Source organism: Macrobrachium nipponense, chromosome 17 (genome assembly GCF_015104395.2).
Source record: "Macrobrachium nipponense isolate FS-2020 chromosome 17, ASM1510439v2, whole genome shotgun sequence".
Taxonomy (NCBI): domain Eukaryota; kingdom Metazoa; phylum Arthropoda; class Malacostraca; order Decapoda; family Palaemonidae; genus Macrobrachium; species Macrobrachium nipponense.
This window is the reverse complement of record NC_087210.1, coordinates 45,383,208-45,395,099: the sequence shown is the minus strand read 5'-3', so window position 1 is coordinate 45,395,099 and position 11,892 is coordinate 45,383,208.

The following is an 11,892-nucleotide window of genomic DNA, read 5'->3' as shown; positions in this document are numbered from 1 at the left end:
GGTGGAATAATGCTGAAGCTGTGGGTATATTCTCCTGCAGCAAAACGCAGGCGATGGAGGGGCGGAATAATGCTAAAGCTGTGGGTATATTCTCTTGCAGCAAAACACACAGAAGGGCAGGCAATGGAGAGGCCAGATGGGCAGGCGATGGAGAGGCGGAATAATGCTGAAGCTGTGGGTATATTCTCTTGCAGAAAAACACACAGAAGAGCAGGCAATGGAGAGGCCAGATGGGCAGGCAATGGATAGGTGGAATAATGCTAAAGCTCTTGGTATATTCCCTTTGAGCAAAATACATGGAAGAGCAGGCAATGGAGAGGCCAGATGGGCAGGCGATGAAGAGGTGGAATAATGCTGAAGCTGTGGGTATATTCTCCTGCAGCAAAACGCAGGCGATGGAGAGACAGAATAATGCTGAAGCTGTGGGTATATTCTCAAGCAGCAAAACACACAGAAGGGCAGGTAATGGAGAGGCCAGATGGGCAGGCGATGGAGAGGTGGAATAATGCTGAAGCTGTGGGTATATTCTCCTGCAACAAAGTGTAGGCGATGAAGAGGCGGAATAATGCCAAAGCTGTGGGTATATTCTCTTGCAGCAAAACACGCAGAAGGGCAGGCAATGGAGAAGCCAGATGGGCAGGCGATGGAGAGGTGGAATAATGCTGAAGCTGTGGATATAATCTCCCGCAGCAAAGCACACAGAAGGGCAGGCGATGGAGAGATGGAATAATGCTGAAACTGTGCATATATTCTCCTGCAGCAAAGAACATAGATGAGCAGGCGATGGAGAGACGGAATAATGATGAAACTGTGGATATATTCTCTTGCAGCAAAGCACACCGAAGGGCAGGCAATGGAGAGACCGGATGGGCAGGTGATCTAGAGGTGGAATAATGCTGAAGCTGTGGGTATATTCTTCTGCAGCAAAGCACGCAGAAGGGCAGGAGATGGAGATACAGAAATGCTAAAGCTGTGGATATATTCTCCTGGAGCAAAGCACACAGATGCGCAGGCGATGGAGAGGCAGAATAATACTGAAGCTGTGGTTATATTCTCTTGCAGCAAAAGATACATAGGGGCAGGCAATGGGGAGGCCAGATGGGCAGGCGATGGGGAGGTGGAATAATGCTTAAGCTTTGGGTATATTCTCCTGCAGCAAAGCACACAGAAGGGCAGGAGACGGAGGGACGGAATAATGCATAAGTTGTGGATATATTCTCCCAAAGCAAAGCACACAGAAGGGCAGGCGATGGAGAGACGAAAAATTGGTGAAGCTGGTGATATATTCTCCCACAGCAATGCACACAGTATGGCAGGCGGTGGAGAGACGGAATAATGCTTAAGCTGTGGATATATTCTCCCACAGCAAAGCACACAGAAGGGCAAGCAATGGAGAGGCGGAATAATGCTGAAGCTGTGGACATATTCCCCTGCAGCAAACAGCAGGCGATGGAGAAGCGGAATAATGCTGGAGCTGTGGGTATATTCTTCTGCAGACAAGCACGCAGATGGGCAGGCAATGGAGAGACCAGATGGGCAGGAGATGGAGAGGCAGAATAATGCTGAAAATGTGGATTTATTCTCCCACAGCAAAGCACACAGATGAGCTGGCGATGGAGTGGCGGAATAATGCTGAAGGTGTGGACATATTCTCCTGCAGCAAAGCACACAGATGGGCTGGCAATGGAGAGACCAGATGAGCATTCGATGGAGAGGCAGAATAATGCTGAAGCTTTGGATTTATTCTCCCACAAAAAAGCACACAGATGAGCAGGTGATGGAGAGGTGAAATAATGCCAAAGCTGTGGACATATTCTCCTGCAGCAAAACACGCAGATGGGCAGGCAATGGAGAGACCAGATGGGCAGGCGATGAATAGGCAGAATAATGCTGAAGCTGTGGATATATTCTCCCACAGCAAAGCACACAGATGTGTAGGCGATGGAGAGGCAGAATAATGCTGAAGCTTTGGACATATTCTCCTGCAGCAAAGCACGCAGATGGGCAGGCAATGGAGAGACCAGATGGGCAGGCGATGAATAGGCAGAATAATGCTGAAGCTGTGGATATATTCTCCCACAGCAAAGCACACAGATGAGCAGGCGATGGAGAGGCGGAATAAAGCTGAAGCTGTGGACATATTCTCCTGCAGCAAAGCACGCAGATGGGCAGGCAATGGAGAGACCAGATGGGCAGGAGATGGAGAGAAGAATAATGCTGATGCTGTGGGTATATTCTCCTGCAGCAAATCGCACAGAAGGGCAGGCAATGGAGAGATCAGATGGAAAGGCGATGGAGAGACCAGATGGGCAGGCGATGGTGAGGCGGAATAAGGCTGAAGCTGTGGGTATATTCGCCTGCAGCAAAGCACACAGAATAGCAGGCAATGGAGAGACCAGATGGGCAGGAGATGGTGAGGCGGAATAATGCTGAAGCTGTGGGTATATTCTCATGCAGCAAAGCACACAGAAGGTCAGGTAATAGAGAGACCAGATGGCCAGGAGATGGTGAGGAGGAATAATGCTGAAGCTGTGGGTATATTCTCCTGTAGCAAATCCCACAGAAGGGCAGGCAATGGAGAGACCAGATGGGCAGGCGATGGAGAGACCAGATGGGCAGGCGATGGTGAAGCGGAATAATGCTGAAGCTGTGGGTATATTCTCTTGCAGCAAATCACGCAGAAGGGCAGGCAATGGAGAGAACAGATGGGCAGGAGATGGTGAGGTCGGAATAATGCTGAAGCTGTGGGTATATTCTGCTTCAGCAAAGCACACAGAAGGGCAGGCAATGGAGAGACCAGATGGGCAGGCGATGATGAGGTGGAATAATGCTGAAGCTGTGGGTATATTCTCTTGCAGCAAATCACGCAGAAGGGCAGGCAATGGAGAGAACAGATGGGCAGGAGATGGTGAGGCGGAATAATGCTGAAGCTGTGGGTATATTCTGCTTCAGCAAAGCACACAGAAGGGCAGGCGATGGAGAGACCAGATGGGCAGGCGATGGTGAAGCGGAATAATGCTGAAGCTGTGGGTATATTCTCTTGCAGCAAATCACGCAGAAGGGCAGGCAATGGAGAGAACAGATGGGCAGGCGATGGTGCAAAGCGGAATAATGCTGAAGCTGTGGTATATTCTCTTGCAGCAAATCACGCAGAAGGGCAGGGCAAATGGAGGAGAACAGATGGGCAGGAGATGGGAAGGCGGAATAATGCTTAAGTGTGGGATTATTCTGCTTCAGCAAAGCACACAAAGGAAGGGCAAGGAAGGAGAACCAGATGGGCAGGCGTGGTGAAGCGGAATTCTGCTGAAGCTGTGGGTTATTCTCTTGGCAAGGCAAAATCACGCAGAAGGGCAGGCAATGGAGAGAAAACAGATGGGGCAGGAGATGGGAGGGCGGATAATCCTGAAAGCTGTGGGTATATTCTCCTTCAGCAAAGCACACAGAAGGGCAGGCAATGGAGAGACCAGATGGGCAGGCGATGATGAGGTGGAATAATGCTGAAGCTGTGGGTATATTCTGCTTCAGCAAAGCACACAGAAGGGCAGGCAATGGAGAGACCAGATTGGCAGGCGATGGAGAGGCGGAATAATGCTGAACCTGTGGATATATTCTCTGGCAGCAAAGCACACAGATGTGCTGGTGATGGAGAGGCAGAATGATGCTGAAGCTGTGGATATATTCTCCAGCAGCAAAGCACACAGATGGGCAGGCAATGGAAAGATGGAATAATGCTGAAGCTGTGGATATATTCTCCGGCAGCAAAGCACACAGAAGGGCAGGCGATGGAGAGATGGAATAATGCTGAAGCTGTGGATATATTCTCCTGCAGCAATGCACACAGATGGGCAGGCGATAGAGAGGCGGAATAATGCTGAAGATGTTGATATTTTCTCCTGCAGTAAAGCACACAGATGGGCCGGCAATGGAAAGGCGGAATAATGCTGAAGCTGTGGATATATTCTACCGCAGCAATGCACAGATGGGCAGGCGATGGAGAGGCGGAATAATGCTGAAGCCGTGGGTATATTCTCCTGCAGCAAAGCACACAGAAGGGCAGGCAATGTAGAGACCGGTTGGGCAGGCGATGGAGAGGCGGAATAATGCTGAAGCTGTGGGTATATTCTCCTGCAGCAAAGCACACAGAGGGGCAGGCAATGGAGAGATCAGATGGGCAGGAGATGGAGAGAAGAATAATGCTGATGCTGTGGGTATATTCTCCTGCAGCAAATCGCACAGAAAGGCAGGCAATGGAGAGACCAGATGGGCAGGAGATGGAGAGACCAGATGGGCAGGCGATGGTGAGGCGGAATAATGCTGAAGCTGTGGGTATATTTGCCGGCAGCAAAGCACACAGAATAGCAGGCAATGGAGAGACCAGATGGGCAGGAGATGGTGAGGCGGAATAATGCTGAAGCTGTGGGTATATTCTCCTGCAGCAAAGCACTCAGAAGGTCAGGCTAGAGAGAGACCAGATGGGCAGGAGATGGTGAGGAGGAATAATGCTGAAGCTGTGGGTATATTCTCCTGCAGCAAATCACACAGAAGGGCAGGCAATGGAGAGACCAGATGGGCAGGCGATGGAGAGACCAGATGGGCAGGTGAGGGAGAGACCAGATGGGCATGCGAAGGTGAAGCGGAATAATGCTGAAGCTGTGGGTATATTCTCTTGCAGCAAATCACGCAGAAGGGCAGGCAATGGAGAGAACAGATGGGCAGGAGATGGTGAGGCGGAATAATGCTGAAGCTGTGGGTATATTCTCCTTCAGCAAAGCACACAGAAGGGCAGGCAATGGAGAGACCAGATGGGCAGGCGATGATGAGGTGGAATAATGCTGAAGCTGTGGGTATATTCTCCTTCAGCAAAGCACACAGAAGGGCAGGCAATGGAGAGACCAGATGGGCAGGAGATGATGAGGTGGAATAATGCTGAAGCTGTGGGTATATTCTGCCTCAGCAAAGCACACAGAAGGGCAGGCAATGGAGAGACCAGATTGTCATGTGATGGTGAGGCGGAATAATACTGAAACTGTGGGTATATTCTCCTGCAGCAAAGCACGCAGAAGGGCAGGGAATGGAGAGACCAGACGGGCAGGTGAGGATGAGGCGCAATAATGCTGAAGCTTTGGGTATATTCTCTTGCAGCAAAGCACTCAGAAGGGCAGACAATGGAGAGACCAGATGGGCAGGTAATGGTGAGGCGGAATAAGGCTGAAGCTGTGGGTATATTCTCCTGCAGCCAAGCACTCAGAAGGGCAGGGAATGGAGAGACCAGATGGGCAGGAGATGGTGAGGCGGAATAATGCTGAAGCTGTGGGTATATGCTCCTGCAGCAAAGCACACAGAAGGGCAGACAATAGAGAGACCAAATGGGCAGGTGATGGTGAGGCGGAATAATGCTGGCTGTGGGTATATTCTCCTTCAGCAAAGCACAAAGAAGGGCAGGCAATGGAGAGACCAGATGGGCAGGCGATGGAGAGGCGGAATAATGCTGAACCTGTGGATATATTCTCTGGCAGCAAAGCACACAGATGTGCTGGTGATGGAGAGGCAGAATGATGCTGAAGCTGTGGATCATATTCTCCAGCAGCAAAGCACACAGATGGGCAGGCAATGGAAAGATGGAATAATGCTGAAGCTGTGGATATATTCTCCGGCAGCAAAGCACACAGAAGGGCAGGCGATGGAGAGATGGAATAATGCTGAAGCTGTGGATATATTCTCCTGCAGCAAAGCACACAGATGGGCAGGCGATAGAGAGGCGGAATAATGCTGAAGATGTTGATATTTTCTCCTGCAGTAAAGCACACAGATGGGCCGGCAATGGAAAGGCGGAATAATGCTGAAGCCGTGGATATATTCTACCGCAGCAAAGCACAGATGGGCAGGCGATGGAGAGGCCGAATAATGCTGAAGCCGTGGGTATATTCTCCTGCAGCAAAGCACACAGAAGGGCAGGCAATGTAGAGACCGGTTGGGCAGGCGATGGAGATGCGGAATAATGCTGAAGCTGTGGGTATATTCTCCTGCAGCAAAGCACACAGAGGGGCAGGCAATGGAGAGCCAGATGGGCAGGAGATGGAGAGAAGAATAATGCTGATGCTGTGGGTATATTCTCCTGCAGCAAATCGCACAGAAGGGCAGGCAATGGAGAGACCAGATGGGCAGGAGATGGAGAGACCAGATGGGCAGGCGATGGTGAGGCGGAATAATGCTGAAGCTGTGGGTATATTTGCCTGCAGCAAAGTACACAGAATAGCAGGCAATGGAGAGAGCAGATGGGCAGGAGATGGTGAGGCGGAATAATGCTGAAGCTGTGGGTATATTCTCCTGCAGCAAAGCACACAGAAGGTCAGGCAATAGAGAGACCAGATGGGCAGGAGATGGTGAGGAGGAATAATGCTGAAGCTGTGGGTATATTCTCCTGCAGCAAATCACACAGAAGGGCAGGCAATGGAGAGACCAGATGGGCAGGCGATGGAGAGACCAGATGGGCTCGCGATGGAGAGACCAGATGGGCATGCGATGGTGAAGCGGAATAATGCTGAAGCTGTGGGTATATTCTCTTGCAGCAAATCACGCATGAAGGGCAGGCAATGAGAGAAACAGCTGGGCAGGAGATGGTGAGGGCGGAATAATGCTGAAGCTGTGGGGATATTTCTCCTTCAGCAAAGCACACAGAAGGGCAGGCAATGGAGAGACCAGATGGGCAGGCGATGATGAGGTGGAATAATGCTGAAGCTGTGGGTATATTCTGCTTCAGCAAAGCACACAGAAGGGCAGGCAATGGAGAGACCAGATTGTCATGTGATGGTGAGGCGGAATAATACTGAAACTGTGGGTATATTCTCCTGCAGCAAAGCACACAGAAGGGCAGGGAATGGAGAGACCAGACGGGCAGGTGAGGATGAGGCGCAATAATGCTGAAGCTTTGGGTATATTCTCTTGCAGCAAAGCACACAGAAGGGCAGACAATGGAGAGACCAGATGGGCAGGTAATGGTGAGGCGGAATAATGCTGAAGCTGTGGGTATATTCTCCTGCAGCCAAGCACTCAGAAGGGCAGGGAATGGAGAGACCAGATGGGCAGGTAATGGTGAGGCGGAATAATGCTGAAGCTGTGGGTATATTCTCCTGCAGCCAAGCACTCAGAAGGGCAGGGAATGGAGAGACCAAATGGGCAGGTGATGGTGAGGCGGAATAATGCTGGCTGTGGGTATATTCTCCTTCAGCAAAGCACAAAGAAGGGCAGGCAATGTGGAGAGACCAGATGGGCAGGCGATGGAGAGGCGGAATAATGCTGAACCTGTGGATATATTCTCTGGCAGCAAAGCACACAGATGTGCTGGTGATGGAGAGGCAGAATGATGCTGAAGCTGTGGATATATTCTCCAGCAGCAAAGCACACAGATGGGCAGGCAATGGAAAGATGGAATAATGCTGAAGCTGTGGATATATTCTCCGGCAGCAAAGCACACAGAAGGGCAGGCGATGGAGAGATGGAATAATGCTGAAGCTGTGGATATTTTCTCCAGCAGCAAAGCACACAGATGGGCCGGCAATGGAAAGGCGGAATAATGCTGAAGCTGTGGATATATTCTACCGCAGCAAAGCACAGATGGGCAGGCGATGGAGAGGCGGAATAATGCTGAAGCCGTGGGTATATTCTCCTGCAGCAAAGCACACAGAAGGGCAGGCAATGTACAGACCGGTTGGGCAGGCGATGGAGAGGCGGAATAATGCTGAAGCTGTGGGTATATTCTCCTGCAGCAAAGCACACAGAGGGGCAGGCATTGGAGAGACCGGATGGGCAGGTGAAGGTTAGGTGGAATAATGCTGAAGCTGTGGGTATATTCTCTTCCAGCAAAGCACACAGAAGGGCAGGCGATGGTGAGGCGGCATAATGCTGAAGCTGTGGGCATATTCTCCTGCAGCAATGCACACAGATGGGCAGGCCATCGAGAGAAGGAATAGTGCTGAAGCTCTGGGTATATTCTTCTGCAGCAAAGGAAACAGAGGGGCAGGCAATGGAGAGACCGGCCACCACTAGCGCACCACAAGCCTTACCTATTTACAGTGCCACTAATTCTTGACACTGTCCATCGACTGGCTGCTGAAGTACTCCCACCTTTTACTTTCTCTCCTCCACCATTACACTCTGCCATGAACAGAGTGCCATTTCTCTTCAGTATATTTGAGTATACTACATTTAGTATCGTCCGACGGGACACACCAGCAAGCTACCAGTGCAATCAAGGAACGCCTCCTCAAAGTGCCGTGCACCTGTACAGATGTACAGGTAGCCCTTTACCTGCGTGTCCATCCTTACTGAATGCCCAATTCATTAGTGTGTCCATGTACAAGGATCAGTGATCCTTCGGAACACTCAACAATGGAATGCCTCCTGAAGTGCCGCAATACCAGCCCTAAGTGCTGTCAAAAGTAACGCCTCCTCAAAAGTGCTGCTGCACCTATTCAGGACGTACAGGTAGCTATTCAACTGCATGTCCGTCATTACAGAACACCTATTTCATTAGTGTTTCAGCCATTACGGATCCCTACATCAAGGAACGTCTCCATAAGTGCCGTGCACCTGTATTGGACCATTCCAGCGTATCCCCAAGTTAGGAACGCCCTTAAGTGTGACTCACACAGCACACTCCAATTGATTTTTTCACCTCATCAGAAGGTGAACTTACGGGACACTTCCCAAGTGCCCCATAGCACCCAGTCTTTTAAGACTTTTCATTACCACATTGCAGAACCCATTTTCAAGTGAGTGGCACTTTACCAAGTAGGCACTCCCATTCTATCCAGTACTATTCTTGGCCCCCATTATTTCTAACTTTGTCCGAGCCTCTACTGCAGCCTACCCTGCTTCCCACAACTTCTTTGCCATAGAGCTAGAGAAGCTCCGAACCCTCATAACTCTGGGCAAGGAGGCTGGTTACACTGGACCACACTCGACCAGTGGGTGAAGGCGCAGCAGGATGCCGCGCGCCTGCAAGAAAATGAAGAAAGAGAAAACCACAGAAAAGCCAGAGAAGCAGAGAGAAAAGAGAAAGAAGCAGAGAAGAAGGAAAGAGAAGAAGAGAGAAAGCATGAGCTAGCTCTCAGAGATGAAGAAATCACTCGGCAAGCTTCCAAGCCCCAGACCATGAGCTGAACTCCCGGTAAGAGGAGGTTGCAGAGGTTCTGCACCACTTGTTGTGTGCGTGGGCATGCTGTGGATTCCGACCAGTGCCCAAGTCGATCCCTACCTTGGGACGAGAGCTTCCAGGGTGAACTTCTCCAAGGCTACCATGTAGCCCTGCCTGATGAACAGTATCCTACAGCCTATCGGTGGGTACACGTCATGGCCGATGCCGAAGCCCAGGTCTCTCTCATTTCAAGAAAGGCCTTGCCTAGGGGTGCCAAAATCCAGAAGGACGAAGCCATTCAGTTCGAATGGATAGATGGCAACCTCTATTCTGTTCCTTCAGTCCTTCTGAAGGTGCAAATGCCCTTATGGGACCAGGAGACCAGGGAAACCACATTGTGCCGCCTGGGCGTAGTTGATAAATTTCATGACGTTTATCAGGTGATATTGGGCTGAGATCTCCTAAAGCTGTATCTCCCCTGGATGCAGCTCCCACTACCAGATGCACCGGATCCCTGCAGCATGCCAAATAATCAATTATCAGTTTTAGATTCCGAGGCTAGTGCCTCCGATGTCCTTGACATCTTTTCTATTTGTGAACCTGGTCCTGATCCAGTGCCAGAGCTAGAAGTTCCTGCCGCATCCTGCCCACCTCTTACCATTTCATCGCCCACCTCCTCCATTTTGGAAGAGGTGAGCCCACCAGTTAACCCCGGACTTGTTCCGGAGGGAAATTCAACGGAGGATTCCTTAACCTCCCCACGTCAAATCACTGCCAGAGAGGTCTCTTCACCTGTGCCGAAAACACTGCAAGCCTTGGTGACCCCACAGATTCGCAACCTGTGGTGCCATCTCGGCCTTATCGTCCAGTGCCACTGAAGAAGTTCTGGAACAAGTTCTGCCGAGACTGTGGCCGCAAGGGTCACATGTCTGCAAATTACAGAGGGTGCGCTAATTCCCGCCATCGCAATGGCCGTTACCAGCTCTTCTTTACTAGGACCCCCAGCTAAGGGCCCTATAACCGTCGCACCCCTCCAAAGACATTATCCGCCAAGCCACGTCAGAGCCTATGACGACTCTGGTGCTCAAATCTCCCTGATACGGGAAGATCGAATCCTCTGAGGGGCTAACGTTGACAGACACAACTCATCACCATTGAAGGCATCAACCATATCAAGCTGATCCTTCCGACCGTACAATTGAGAGTCACCAGACCTCACTTCTCCAAAGTTTGTACCCTTGCAGTTGCAAGCTACATTCCAGGAGGTTATGACCTCCTCCTAGGGCAAGACATGAAGTCGCCCTCGCATTTCAAGAAGCCTAAGGGTCCTAACCCCACGACCAACCACTCCGAAGCAAGGAGCCATCCAAGACCTACTTCCTCCCGGAAGTACGGCCACCAACAGTCTCCCCCGCTACCATGGAGGGAGATTGATCATTCACAGTTCCATTGCAAAACCTGTAACGTAATAGGGCACTCCACGAATTGGCCTTGCTAGGGCACCAGGTGCCCTAGCAAGCTATGTGCAGCGGACACTGTCCATGTTCCACAAGGCTTAGCCTTCCCCGAGAGACAGGAGCCTCTGTCTCCCATTGCACCTCCGGTACCCGTCACAGGTCCAGTCGACCTCAACTCTCTGTCAATGCCACTTGGCAGCACTGAGCAGTGCCAAGCTCCATCCAGCCTGGACGTAGAGCCACCACAAACTTTGACCTCTGTGCCAGGCCCTGAGTTAGCGCCGGCGCCTAACCTTATCAAGGATCCTCCTACAGGAGATCCTCCAACAGGCATGGAGCTTACCGCAGCCCATGGCCAATCTCGAGTCCATGATTCTTCCTCACCCTCACCTCTGTTGCCCGAGGATGAACCTCCAGCAGACCTTACCCTTACACCTCCTCTGGACAACCAGGAACTGCCCGACCAGGAGTAAGCCTGGAGTCTTACCCTTACGATGGCTGTTGCAGCAGCCGAAGTGAGGGCCTCCCCTGCAGTAGGTTCCACCTCTACGACAGTTGCTGCAGATACCGAAGTAGGGTGTTCTCCTGAAATCCCTCAGGCTACCACTACCTCTGCCTCTTACGGCATTTCTGGCCTTACCCCAGAGTCGGTGCCTCTATCTACTCCCAGGACTGGTATAGCCAGGCCCTGGAGGAATAAGAAGAAAAAGAAGGGACGTAGCAAATTAACAAACTAACCAAAGAGCCACATGCTCTCCTTGACACCTGTGCCCGAGATACAGTGTCACATTCATTTGCAGAGTGATCCTGGCACCTACCCAGAGAAGGTAGCCAGCCTGATCTCTACCAGTAAACTAACCCTCTAACCCCTAGAAATGGTAATACTAATCCTCACTTAAATGTCATAATTACCTCATTACATTTCCATCCTGGTACTCTCCTAACCACGGTTAGGCTAATATTTTAGTACCAGGGCAGTAGGGTAGTAGCAAGTAGAATTTTCAAGTAACCTTACTTAGGGGTAGAGTAGACTGTCGTCACAGGCGACCCGTAGTTCACACTTAGGCTAGACTACATTAATCCAATAAGTTAGTACACTTAGCATCTCCACCTATAAGTTAGGTAGGCCACTGTAGTTAGCCGTATCGCTGCTCTAAAAACCTCAGTTAGAGTAGGAGAACTGGGTAGTCGAGACGATCAACTTATTTAGCCAAGGCCTTCACGCCCGAAAGGGAGTGAATGCCTTCTTAACAGGGGGAGCTGTTACATTTATTGACCGCCTCGTCTCCCCAGCATTTA